This window comes from Aquarana catesbeiana, linkage group LG02 (genome assembly GCF_042186555.1).
Source record: "Aquarana catesbeiana isolate 2022-GZ linkage group LG02, ASM4218655v1, whole genome shotgun sequence".
In the NCBI taxonomy this organism is placed as follows: Eukaryota; Metazoa; Chordata; class Amphibia; order Anura; family Ranidae; genus Aquarana; species Aquarana catesbeiana.
This window is the reverse complement of record NC_133325.1, coordinates 212,942,208-212,955,794: the sequence shown is the minus strand read 5'-3', so window position 1 is coordinate 212,955,794 and position 13,587 is coordinate 212,942,208. Positions and strand designations below refer to the sequence as shown.

Here is a 13,587-nt window from a genome sequence, read left to right as displayed (position 1 = left end):
CATTGACCAGCATTTAAGACCTCATGTCTTAGAGCTGGCGTCCTATACCAAGGACACTATTCACCTATTGCAAATACTGGATGATCTGGTGATCCCAGATTCGGTGATCTTAGTTACCATAGACGTCGAATCATTATAAAATAGTATACCCCAATCCCCCCCAATCTAGGGGTGGCCACTGTTAGTCGTGTCCTACACCAAAAGGCAATCACAGAGTGGAAATTTAATGAGTTCATACTCGAGATGTTGTACTTCATCTTGAGATACAAGGTCTTCCTTTTTAAGGGTTCCCACTACCTCCAGGTACAGGGAGTTGCTATGGGGACGTGTTGCGCCCCCTCTTATGCAAATCTGTACCTGGGGGAGTGGGAAAAAACTTTTCTATCCAATGACTAGTTGGCCACATATACACAATATATCATCCTTTGGCAAAAATATATTGATGATATCTCCTCGGTATGGAATGGTCCGGAATAAACCTTAAAAAAATGTCTAAAAGCTATGAACAGCAATGAATTTATTTATTTCTCACAATTTTCTGATCATCAGAAGATTAATTTTTTAAACATAAGTATCTGTAAAGACCAGGATGGGAGACTCACCAGTAGGCTTTACAGGAAGGAAACTGCTGGCAACACTCTTTTACATGCCGACAGTTTCCATCCGGAGCCTTGATTCTATCAAGTAGATGTAAAAAAATCATGAGGATATCGCCTTTAGGCGCAGTGTACTGCAGGCTGCAGTATGAGTCCTCTAGTCTCTTGGTCCCCTACTTTGTTGTGTCTCCCTCCTCTCAGTTGGCATTGCTATGGGACATCCCACATAGTAACTACTATGGCTCTGTGTCCCATGATGTACGAGAAGAAAATAGTATTTTTTTAACAGCTTACCTGTAAAATCCCTTTCTTTGAGGTATATCACAGGACACAGAGGTCCCTCCCTTCTTGGTACACATGTAATGCTTTGCTACAAAACTGAGGTACTCCCACCAGTTGGAGGGGTTATATAGGGAGTGCACTTTTTAATCTAGGGGGTGCCAGTGTCCATCACCTGAAGGTGGCCTATAAACCACAAAATAACTACTATGGCTCTGTGTCCCTTGATGTACCTCAAAGAAAAGGATTTTACAGGTAAGCTGTTATAAAAATCCTATTTTTAACGAGTTATTTCTTACACACAGTGTTGACATACATACAATTACATCCCAAAACATGTTCTGCTACTCCCTCCCAAATATTGAGATACCACATGTGTGAGACTTCTTCACAGCCTAGATGCATAGAGAGGCCCAAAATCCAAGGAGCACCTCTGGGTTTCAAGAAGCATAAATTATGCATCTAATTTCCTAACTATCACATTTCTTGAGGCCCTAAAGACCCTCAAGGTATTAAAAATTCACATTAAACCGTTCTTCAGTATTAGCAGGGACATTCCCCACAGCTCTGGCTCTGTCTGTCTGATGCCTCGGGATCAAATCATTCAAGCTGGGTTGATGCAAGACTAACCTTTCTCCTCTTCAGCACTGACAGGTCTCAGGACTCCCCCCTAAGTGTTATGTCATTGATTTCTTCAGAATAATAAGATATCTTTTTTTGGTTGAACTAGATGGACTTGTGTCTTTTTTTAACCTAACTCTGTAACTATATAATTAATAATACATTTCTAACACAGCATAGACATACTTAGAATTACCGTATTTATCGGCGTATAACATGCACTTTTTTCCCCTTAAAATCAGGGGAAAATCGCGGGTGCGTGTTATACGCCGATCCCCGCCGATCCCCCCCGCTGATTGTGAGCGGAGGAGCGAGCGCCGACGACATTCATACATAGCCGAGTGTACTCAGCTAGGTTTGGCTAGCTCCACTCACAGTTATGCCCAGTCCCACCCTAAGATGGATATAACACAGGGACTGGGCGTGACTGTGAGCGGAGCTAGCCGAACCTAGCCAAGTGCACTTGGCTATGTATGAATGTCGGCGGCGCTCGGCTCCGCCCACAGGACTACGAGAGGAGCCGAAAGCAGCCGAGAGCCGCTGAGCGACACAGGATCGGCTCTGTGTCTCTTGGCGACGCCATATTTAAAAACTGCAGTGACACTGACAAGTCTGCAATGTCACTGGGCAAGGCTGAAAATGACACAACAAGGCTGCAGATGACACAACAAGGCTGCAAATGACACTGAAAGGCTGCAAATGACACTACAAGGCTGCAGATGACACTGAAAGGCTGCAGATGACACAACAAGGCTGCAAATGACACTGAAAGGCTGCAAATGACACTGGACAAGCATGCAGATGGACACTGACAAGGCTGCAGATGAACACTGATAAGGCATGGGCATTTAAATGTAAGTTTTTTTCCTTAAAAAGTTTTTTTCCTTAAAATTCCCTCCTAAACTTGGGGTGCGTGTTATACGCCGGCGCGTGTTATACGCCGATAAATACGGTACACACCAAAACACATTCTTTTGCTTCTGCCAAGTTTGGAAATACCACTTGCGTGAGACTTTTTCAAAGCCTAGCAACACTAGGGGCAAAAATTACACCTAATTTACCTATCACATTTTAAGTACATTAAGTATTAAGATATTTCTAACACAGCATACAGTAGACACAATTAGAACTACACTCCAAAACACATTCTTCTGCTTCTCCTGAGTATGGCAATACCACTTGTGTGAGACTTTTTTTAAAGCCTAGTAACATAGAGGCAACCAAAATCCAAAGAGCACATTCAGGAGTTCTAGGGGCATAAATTACACATCTATAACATTTTGGAGGCCCTGAAGCACCAGGACAGTAGAAACACCCAGAAAATTACCACATTTTTGAAAGTATTTTCTAAGAGGCATAGAGAGTCATTTGAAAATGTCATTTTTTTGCCAAATGTTTTTGGAAAATTTACCCACTTCCTGACCAGGCCATTTTTTGCGATACGGCACTGCGCCGCTTTAACTGACAATTGCCGGTCATGCGACGTTGTACCCAAATGAAATTTATGTCCTTATTTTCCCACATATAGAGCTTTTTTTTTGATGGTATGCTGCGGTTATTATTTTTTGTGCTATAAACAAAAAAGAGCGTAAATTAAAAAAAAAAAAAAAAAAAAACTTTTTGCTATAATAAATATCCAAAAAATAAATAAAATGTCTTCATCAGTTTAGGCCAATATGTATTCTTCTACATATTTTTGGTAAAATAAATTGCAATATGCGTATATTGATTGGTTTGCGCAAAAGTTATAGCGTCTACAAAATAGGGGGTATATTTATGGCATTTTTATTATTAGTTTTATTTTTACTAGTAATGGCGGTGATCAGCAATTTTTAGCGGGACTTCAACATTGTGGCGGACAGATCAGACACTTTTGACACTTTTTTGGGACCATTGACATTTATACAGCTATCAGAGCTAAAAATAGCCACTGATTACTGTATAAATGTCACTGGCAGGGAAGGAGTTAAAACTAGGGGGCGATCAAGGGGTTAAGTGTTCCCTAGGGAGGTGTTTCTAACTGTGGGTGGTGTGGACTGACAGGGAGTAGAGAGAGATCGCTGTTCCTGATCACTGGGAACAGTAGATCTCTCTCTACTTCCCTGACAGAACGGGACCTGTCTGTCTACATTGACAGATCCCTGTTCTGGCTCCCTGAGGAACGATCGTGGGTCGCTAGCGGACACTGCGGCCACCTGCCATGCGCATCAGCTCTGGCGTCGCGTCGCCGCGCGTGCCCCCTATAGTTTACACAACTACCTGTAATTCCCTTACTATCTTTGGAGGCCCTGAAGCATATGTTTTTGGAAAATGTAGAAAGAAAATAAAATTATTTTTTTTTACACAAAGTTGGCAATTTAATAAGATATTACTTGCATGCCGTAGTAAACAGCACAACATATTTTCGAAGAGGCATAGTGAGTCTTTTGAAAAAATATATTTTTTTCCCCACAAAGTTGTTATTTGATTAGATATTTCTAACACACAGTATGGCAATACCACATTACACATCTAATTTTCTGACTACCAATCACATTTTTGGACACCGTAACCATCAGGGCTTGTTCACATTGAGGTTGGGGGGTGGTAAAACCTTTCAGTTGCGCCACAGTTTTAAGCCCCAACAACTACCCCCTTTATCTGCAAGGTGCCCATGCTGACTTGTATCCACAGCCAAAAGCATCTACATTGGATAAATGAGCAGAAATGGACCACTGAGCAATGGAAGCAGGTGGCCTGGTTGTATGAATCACATCTTATTTTACATCATGAGGATGGCTGGGTTTGTGTGCATTGCATACCTGGGGAAGGTGCTTTGGGCAATGTTCTGCTGGGAAACATGTACCACATACCAAAACTATGTTAGTGACCAAGAACACCCTTTCATGGAAACAGTATTTTTTGATGGCAATAGCCTGTTTTTTTGCACCCTGTAACACTGCAAAAATGTCTCAAAAATGATTTGGGGAACACAACAAGTTTGAAGTGTTGGCTCCAAACTCTCCAGATCAATCCAATCAAGTATCTGTGGAATGTGCTGGAAAAAACAAGTCTGATCCATTGAGGACTCACCTCACAACTTGCAGAACTTAAAAGATCTGCTGCTGGTGTCTTGGTGCCAGAGCTGTTGGCTGGCAAAACACGTTGGACGGGACCACACAGTGACATAATTTCCAGTCTGTGGAACATTTCCTGGTTTTACTGCATGTTTTATCTTTAAACAAGTGACTGTGATGTATTAGAGACATGCTTTTATTTTAAGAGAAAAACGTTATTACGCTATGAGAGCCCCGCCTTCTTTTCCTATATATGATGGATGTGGCATGAGGAGTTAAGGCCAAGGGATTGGAATAGATTGCTGGTGGAATGGTGAAGGAGAGGTGCTATGTATCATCCTGCAAAGATCTGGGAGGGGAATATCCACAAGCCTAGGAGACTTTGTTGCTGAGAAGCACAAAGTCAAAATAATCTGGTGAATGACACTGGGCACAGAGCAATGTATGCAGCACTGTGAAGCAGGAATAGCAGCACAGAAGCACTTTACATTGGAGCACCTTATGAAGCCATATTTTGGAGCAGTTTAAGCACAATGACACTTTGCAAGACAGATATACAGTATATCCATATATATTTTTTTGTGTGCGTTTAATTTTTTTGGACTGCATTGGGAAATTTGTTTTGAGGATTTTTTTTGCACAAAGAAATGTTTTAGTCTATTCAAGGTATATTGTGTTTGTGGCAGCATGATAGGGACAATGCTGTGAATAGTGATTTACATAAAGTTATGGCTGATTGGTGTACATATACAGTACTATGCAAAATGTTAGTCAGGTGTGAAGAAATGCTGTAAAGTAAGAATGCTTTCCAAAAAATATATATTTAATTGTTTATTTTTTTTATCAATTTACAAAATGCAAAGTGAGTGAACATAAGAAAAATCTAAATCAAATCAATATTTGATGTGACTACCCTACAAACCAGCATTAATTCGTATACTTGCACGCTTTGTACACTTACACAAAGTCAGGGATTTTGTAGGATTAGAGTCAAGTGCATATCAACACATGCTAATAATTATGAATTTCATATGTTGGTTGAAACACTGTCATTACCACCAAAGATTCTACTCCAAAATATATTTCTCCTTTTTATCAACAAATTTACACGGCTTCTGCCTGTACCAAACAAAGGGGAACTCTAATTGCATTTCACCGATCCACACCATTCACCTTATCATCAGAAATTAAAGACCCAGAAGGTAGATACCTGATACTCATGGGTTATATAATGGATACAGCAATCACGGTGATTTCCTACTACGCTCCTAACAAACAACCTACACCATTCCTCTCACATATATTACAAGTGATTAATACACACAAAATAGGAACAGTGATAATGTGTGGGGATTCGAACCAGGTCCTCCTCCCATTTCTAGATAAATCACCTTTTACACCATCCAAAATAACCTCTAGATTACCTTTTTCTCAACTTCTTTCCAAATACAATCTGGTAGATTCGTGGAGAGAAAGTAACCCAATGAAAAAGAAATTCACTTATTTCTCGCACCCTCATCAAACCTTCACCAGAATAGATCATATTTTTCTAACAATAGGAATGATACCAGAAATTATTGCATCAGATATAATTCCGATTCCGTGGTCTGACCATAATGCAGTATACACTACTATAGCCTCAGCCATACCAAAAGCGCATGACCCAACGTGGTACTTACCGGACATAATGCTCAAACACCCACTACATCAGATGGCCATTGAACAAGCTTTAAAGGAATACATATCAATTAATAATACAACAGATATCTCCCCAATAACACTGTGGGAAGCTCATAAGCCTGTCTTGCGTGGTACAATACAAAGACAAATGGCACTATTTAAACGGGAACGCAAAAATCTAGCAAAAAAACTAGAACTCAATTTTAATGCAGCCTACATATCATTTCAAGATAATCCATCTCAGAGTACAAAATCTCATCTGGAAAAATCTAGATTGGAATACGATCTATTTCTCACTGAGTCAGTTGATAAATCCCTCAAACGCTCCAAACACAATTTCTACATGAATACAAACAAACCAGGTACATATTTGGCTCGTGCATTAAATTCAGCTAACAAATCTTTCAAACCAATACGTTTGAAATTATCAAAAAATGTTTACACTTGTAATCCAGTTAAAATAGTCCATAAATTTCACTCACATCTCGCAACTTTATACAAGACAAACAATGAATTTAATCCTACAGAGGCTGAATCCTTCTTCTCAAAAATAACCTTACCTGAGTTATCTCAGAATCAAAAAAGCAGTTTGGATGAGCCTATAACTATAGATGAAGTTGCTAACGCCATAAAAGACCTAAAACTTAACAAAAGACCAGGCCCAGACGGCTACTCGGCTTTATACTATAAAACATTCTCAGAAATACTCTCTCCCATTCTCACTGAAACTTTTAACAAACTTCTAGATGGACATTCTTTTCGGCAAGAAACACTAATGGCAATTGTTTGTATGATCCCAAAACCCCTTTCTGATGATACTTCCTGTGTGAATTATCGGCCTATCTCTCTGTTAAACCTTGATATTAAATTATTAGCAAAAATAATAGCAAAACGCCTCAATAGCATTATAGGAAAATTAATACATAGAGATCAAGTAGGCTTCATGCCAAATAGACAGGCAGGCGATAATATACGCAGGGCAGTGTTATTGGCACATATTGCTAAAAAACCGAAAATCCCTTTATGTTTTCTATCTCTCGATATTAAGAGGGCATTTGACACAGTATCCTGGCAATATATGCAATATTCATTACAAAAATGGGGTTTTGGCCCCACTTTTTAACATGGATCAAAGCATTATATAATAAACCCAAAGCCTATATAAAATATGCTGGATACAAATCTGAAGCCTTTAATATCGAAAGAGGTACCCGACAGGGTTGCCCATTATCTCCCTTATTATTTGCCCTTATACTCAAACCCATGGCCCAATACATCAGAACAAACCAAACTATAACTGGCATTGAAGTAGGAGATATTACACACAAATTATGTATATTTACAGACGATATATTACTTTTTCTATCATCACCACAGGTCCCTGGTCCTAACTTAATACCAGCTCTTGATGGATTTGCAGCCCTATCCGGCCTTATGATTAATCCTAAGAAATGCCTAGTGCTTAATATTTCACTCACAAACATGGAATTGATCCCGGCTAGGGCTGCACTCCCATTCACATGGGCAGAAAAATCAATCCCATATCTTGGAATTCATTTAACAGCATCTCATTCTGACTTATTCTCAACCAATTATCCTCCTGTATTAAGACAGATCACAAATCTAATAAAACAATGGTCGCAACTTCCTTTATCCTGGATAGGGAAGATTAATGCAATCAAAATGACTATTCTACCCAAATTGCTTTATCTATTCAGAGTCCTCCCTATTCCAATTCCTTCCTATTTTTTGAGAATAGTACAAAAAAGAGCAACTTCGTTTATATGGGGCTCTTCTAAACCACGTATACCTATACACACACTACATCTTCCCAAAAATAAAGGAGGCCTGGGATACCCTAATTTTACTAACTACTACAGAGCAGCACATTTGGCCAGTCTGTCCAAATACCATGCAAAACAGGAAATCCCATTATGGGTATTTATAGAGGCTTCAGAAAATGACCCTCTATTAATATCAAATTTATTATGGCTTGATCCTAAAGACCGCTTTAAAATTCATAATACCATAACTAAACACTTCTTATCTCTCTGGGATAAACTAAAAACCAAATATCAGTTACAATCTCCACACAATCCTCTCCTTTCTTTTATCAGAAATCCGGCCTTTTATCCGGCATGGATCTACCCAAATTCTTTTAAAGCTTGGACAACATCAGGCATTCAGACACTAAATGACTTCATAGCATCTAAATCATTCCCTTCATTCCCATCGCTTAGAGAAAAATATGATCTACCAAACTCTGAGATATTTAGATATCTCCAAATCAAAAATTTCTATACACCATTCCTAAAGGGGGATACACCATTATCCCAATTATCCATTTTTTAATCAATCTGTACAAAAGATCCATTTGCTAAAGGTACAATTTCATCACTTTATAATCAATTATATGGAGTAGCAAATCTTAATAGACCCTCTTACGTTCAGAGGTGGGAGGAGGACCTGGGACGAACTTTAGAAGACACGGACTGGTCTAACATATGGCTCACATCTAAGTCATCTTCACCCAACATCTTAGCACTGGAGACAAATTATAAAGTCCTAACTCGCTGGTACCTTGTACCCGCTAGAGTGGCAAAATATTCACCTAATACCTCAGCTCTTTGTTTTCGAGGATGCCCAGAAATAGGCACATATTTACACATATGGTGGACGTGCCCAGTAATCCAAACCTTCTGGAAGGAAGTCTTCGTGATTGCATCTAAAATATTTAAAAAAATAATACAACCAGATCCATATTTAGCTTTACTTAATCTAAAACCAGAATGGTTAACACTCTCTCAATTCAAACTTATGATCCAACTAATAACGGCTGCAAAACAAACAGTGGCCAAGGCATGGAAATCTCCTACATTGGTACTAGCAGAAACAATTCACAGAATGAATAATACAATGTCCCATGCTAAGATGGTAGCCATCAATCAAAACCAAATTCCAAAATTTGAAAAACTTTGGCATCCTTGGATAAAACAACAGTTCCTGTCAAACTTCAATGACTCTGTCCTGTTGCCATGGTAACAGATTAAATGACTTACAGAGACACCCATTCTAAGGCTTCAAAGAGGACTAAAAAGAATAATAAACTGACGAGCGGGACAACCTTGTGGACCATACCTCTACCTTTCAACCCTTTTTCTTCTTTCTCTTTCCTTTTCTCCACCTTACGATTAAAGCTCATTATCAGAATTTATTTGACCTATATACACTCTACTTGTAAACAATATGTATAGTAGGTATAAATCATTTAAATACCTACAAAAGTAACTAAGGAAATGATATATATCTTTAATTTAGGTTTACGTGAACCCAATGTTTAATATTTGAAATTTCATGATATTTACCTATATAAACCCTACTGTAAAACAATGAGCTTACTTTATAGATCCTTGTAAACTTACTTTATGTATCTTTATAACATTGTATACTCAATAAACTTCTTTTGACAAGGAAACACTGTCATTACCTGAAACAGAAACAGTTGTGAAGCTATACCTCCAACGTGGAAACGAGTATAAGCGGCTCAACTATGTACAAAAACATAGGACCTGGGGTGCAGGAAAATTTCAACAGATGCTGTAGACTGATGAGTAAAAATTTGAAATATTTGGCTGTAAAAGATGGCAATTTGCTCATCGAAGGGCTGAAGAGCGGTACAATAATGAGTGTCTGCAGGCAACAGTGAAGCCTGGTGGAGGTTCCTTGCAAATTTGGGGCTGCATTTCTGCAAATGGAGTTGGCGATGTGGTCAGGATCAAGGGTGTCCTCAGTGTTGAGAAATACATGCAGATAGTTATCCATCATGCCAAACCATCAGAGGGAATGTATGATTAGCCCTTAATTTATTCTGCAGCAGGACAACAACCTCAAACATACAGCCAATGTCATTAAGAACTATCTTCAGTAAAAAGAAGAACAAGGGGTCATGGACATGATGGTTTGGCCCCCACAGAGCTCTGATCTCAACATCATCAAGTCTGTATGGGATTACATGAAGAGACAGAAGGATTTGAGGCAGCATACATCCATAGAAGATCTGTGGTTAGTTCTCCAAGATGTTTGGAACAACCTATCTGCCAAGTTCCTTCAAAAACTGTGTACAAGTGTACCTTGAAGAATTGATGCTGTTTTGAAGACAAAGGGTGGCCACACCAAATATCAATTTTATTTGGATTTCTCTTCTGTTAATTTACCTTCCATGTTGTTAAATTTTTTTTCTATATGTGTACTGTTACCAGAGCAGTGCAGTGTCATTATGGTGACATTGTACTGCTGTGGCTATTAATCAGAAACACAGACTGCTACACTGGTATACAGTGGCATCATTGCAGCAGTCAGTATACTGCTCAAAGGGCAGAATTTTTTACTCCAATGACTGTAGCAGGCAAGCAAATTCCTTTCAAAGGAAACAATTCAAAGGCTGCAGGCATGCAGTCTTTGTTTACATGTGTGATAGCTGTGATTGGTCACGGCAATCACAAGGTACATGGCTAGTTTTATTGTCCCTGTACTCCAATCTGTGATCCATTGTGTCTGAAGGACACAGTGATCACAGAGCAGGCATGCCATCTTATAGGCATGCATGAGACGCATGAGCTATAGGACATCCACCCACATGAGGGAAACTCCTGTCCAGCAATTTATATGCAATGGCCAGATGAAAAATCATTAAGGAATAATTTTAATGTCACAAATAAAAACATTTCCTCATACTCTCTTCATGAATGATCCTGACCAGGCCATTTTTTGCAATACAGCACTGCATTTTTTTTAGCTAACAATTGTGCGGTCGTCTGACACTGTACCCAAATAACATTTTGGCCTTTTTTCCCACAAATAGAGCTTTCTTTTGGGGGTATTTGATCACCTCTGCATTTTTTATTTTTTGCATTATGAAAAAAAAAACCAACCGTCAATTTTGATATTTTTTACTTTTTGCTATAAATCATATCCAAAAAAAATCTAAAAAATTTAATTTATTCATCAATTTAGGCCAATATGTATTTTGCTACATATTTTTGGTAAAAAAATAAGCGTACATTGATTGGTTATAACGTCTACAATCTATGGGATATATTTATGGATTTTTTTTTTTTTTTACTAAGAATGGCAACAACTTATAGCGGGACTGTAATATTGCAGTGAACAAATTTGACACTAACAGCTTTTTGGGGACCAGTGACACTAATACAGTGATCAGTGCTAAAAATATGCACTTTCACTGTACTAATGACACTGGCTGGGAAGGGGTTAACTTCAGGGGTGATCAAAGGGTTAATTGTGTGCCTAGCTGCTGTTTTACTGTAGTGGAGGAGGTGTTTGTACTAGGGGAAGGTATAGATCCGTGTCCCTGCTTTGAAGGAACATAGGATTAATGCCTTCTTTACTGACAGAACGGCGATCTGCCTTGTTTACATAAGCAGATCACTGTTCTGCCTGTGTCCTGAATGATTAATGGGTACAGGCATACAATCACAGAGGGAGCGAGCCTCCGATGGTGTGCACTCGACGTAATGCAAGATCAGGTACATAGACGTGATCCTGCAAAGCACAGCCACCCTGTAGCAGTAAAACTGCTATAGGATGGTCAGCAAGTGGTAAAAATTAACATTTTTGCAGCCCTGGTGATATATAATCACAGATTCACAGCAATAAATTTGTTCTTTCAAAGCCCTGGTTGTGTGGGAGAAGCCACAACAGAGCCCAAACATCATTGCAGCCTTTTTTCACCAAGGACACGCACATGCAGTGAACTAATTCTTGTGCCTGTTCTTGGTAATTAGGTCCACTTACTCAAGCAGCAAAGAGGAAAAGATTGTCAAATGGAGGCAGTTAGTGGGAGTGAGCGGCTGACTGCCATCAAGAGCTTAGTACAGCACATGAATTCTTATGATTGGAAGTTGTTGGGGGAGAAGAATGGGGTGGTACTGAGGGTGGTTCCTTCTGCTTCTCACTCAAGTAATGCAAGCAGGAAAATCTGCAGGAAAGAGGTAGAAGCAAGTGTGAACACTGGTAGGGACATACTGGTGCTCAAAGGAAGTGGCGGATCCCACAGGTGGTGGATCTATGACAGCCTGAGCTCAAAGGAAGTGGATTAAAGTATAAAATGCAAATCCTTTATTTCAGTTTTGAATAGAGTGGAGAGGGATTTGAATAACCGTCAGGTTTGTATTGCTGTCTTTACCCCCATTAGCGAGATTCACCCTTTCTATTTGTCCTGTATACCATTATCACTGAAGGTGAAAATGAAAGAAAATTCTAATTGTTGGATTGTCAACAGAACAGGAATAAAGGGGAAATTTTCCAATGGGGACACTAGTTCTGGTGACCCTGGTGACAACCAGAGATCCCCTCACTTTGGAGGCAATACTGTTTTGGCAATGGGATAGGAAGTAAAGGGAAATCTCCCCAATGGAACACAGATGTCAAAAAGAAACAGACAGTAAAAATTCTCCCTTAAAGCGGAGTTCCACCTATAAAATTAACTTTATAGAAATCAACAGTAATATTCATCAGCAACATCATTTGGAAAAAAAATTTTTTTTTTACTCACTCATTCAGGGCTGTTGCTATGGGGTCCCTTGTTTTCTGCCACTTCCTCTCTGTGGCGCCTGATGTCATTTCCCTCGGTGCCTGTGCTCGCTAGTGCTCCTGGGAGATGTTTGTTATCCTTTCCCAGGAGTCAGTGGGCAGCGTGAAGGCTAGCATTGCCTTATTTCAAAACCGGTGACGCAGCTCTGAGGCTAAATGTGTTTGCTTTAGATTGCGTATCTATAAAACCATAACAACGGGGCAGGCACTTCCTCCTTTGCTGACCGTTGTTATGGCAACAAGTTACTTATCCTTTCCTTGCACCCTGTGTAAACAGCGCACACGTGAGAATGGGGGGGTGCATGCTGGGTAACCAGCATCACTATATCAAGGAAGAGAATGCCAGTGGGCCTCACATGCCCACACTAGAGATGAAAGCGCTCTGCAGAGAAAAAATAAAAAGTAATATAAAAAAAACAGAATTAAGCTGTGATTTCTGTAATAGCATTGATTCCTAGTGTTTAAACAGTTTAATAGAACATAATCCATTAAAAAAAAATATATATATATCTGGGTGGAACTCTGCTTTAAGCTGGCCATAGATGGTTAGAATTTTGAATGAAAATTCTTAGGAAAATAATGTTCTAAGAAAAATCATTATTTTTTCTAATGATTAATGGGTCAAATCAATATTTGTTTTCAAATGCAGTGTAAACAGTGTATGTGGTTTTCATTGGGTAAAGCCCAAAATCAAATGTTAAAAGCAAACAAAATCTTTCAAATAACATTAGAACGTTCTGAGA

At 39.2% G+C, this 13,587-nt stretch overlaps 1 pseudogene; it reads left to right on the top strand.

The window, feature by feature from the left end:
• LOC141126577 (uncharacterized) overlaps positions 1-12,351 on the top strand; it is a 92,148-nt pseudogene extending 79,797 nt beyond the window's left edge.
• Positions 12,352-13,587: the final 1,236 nt, after the last annotated feature.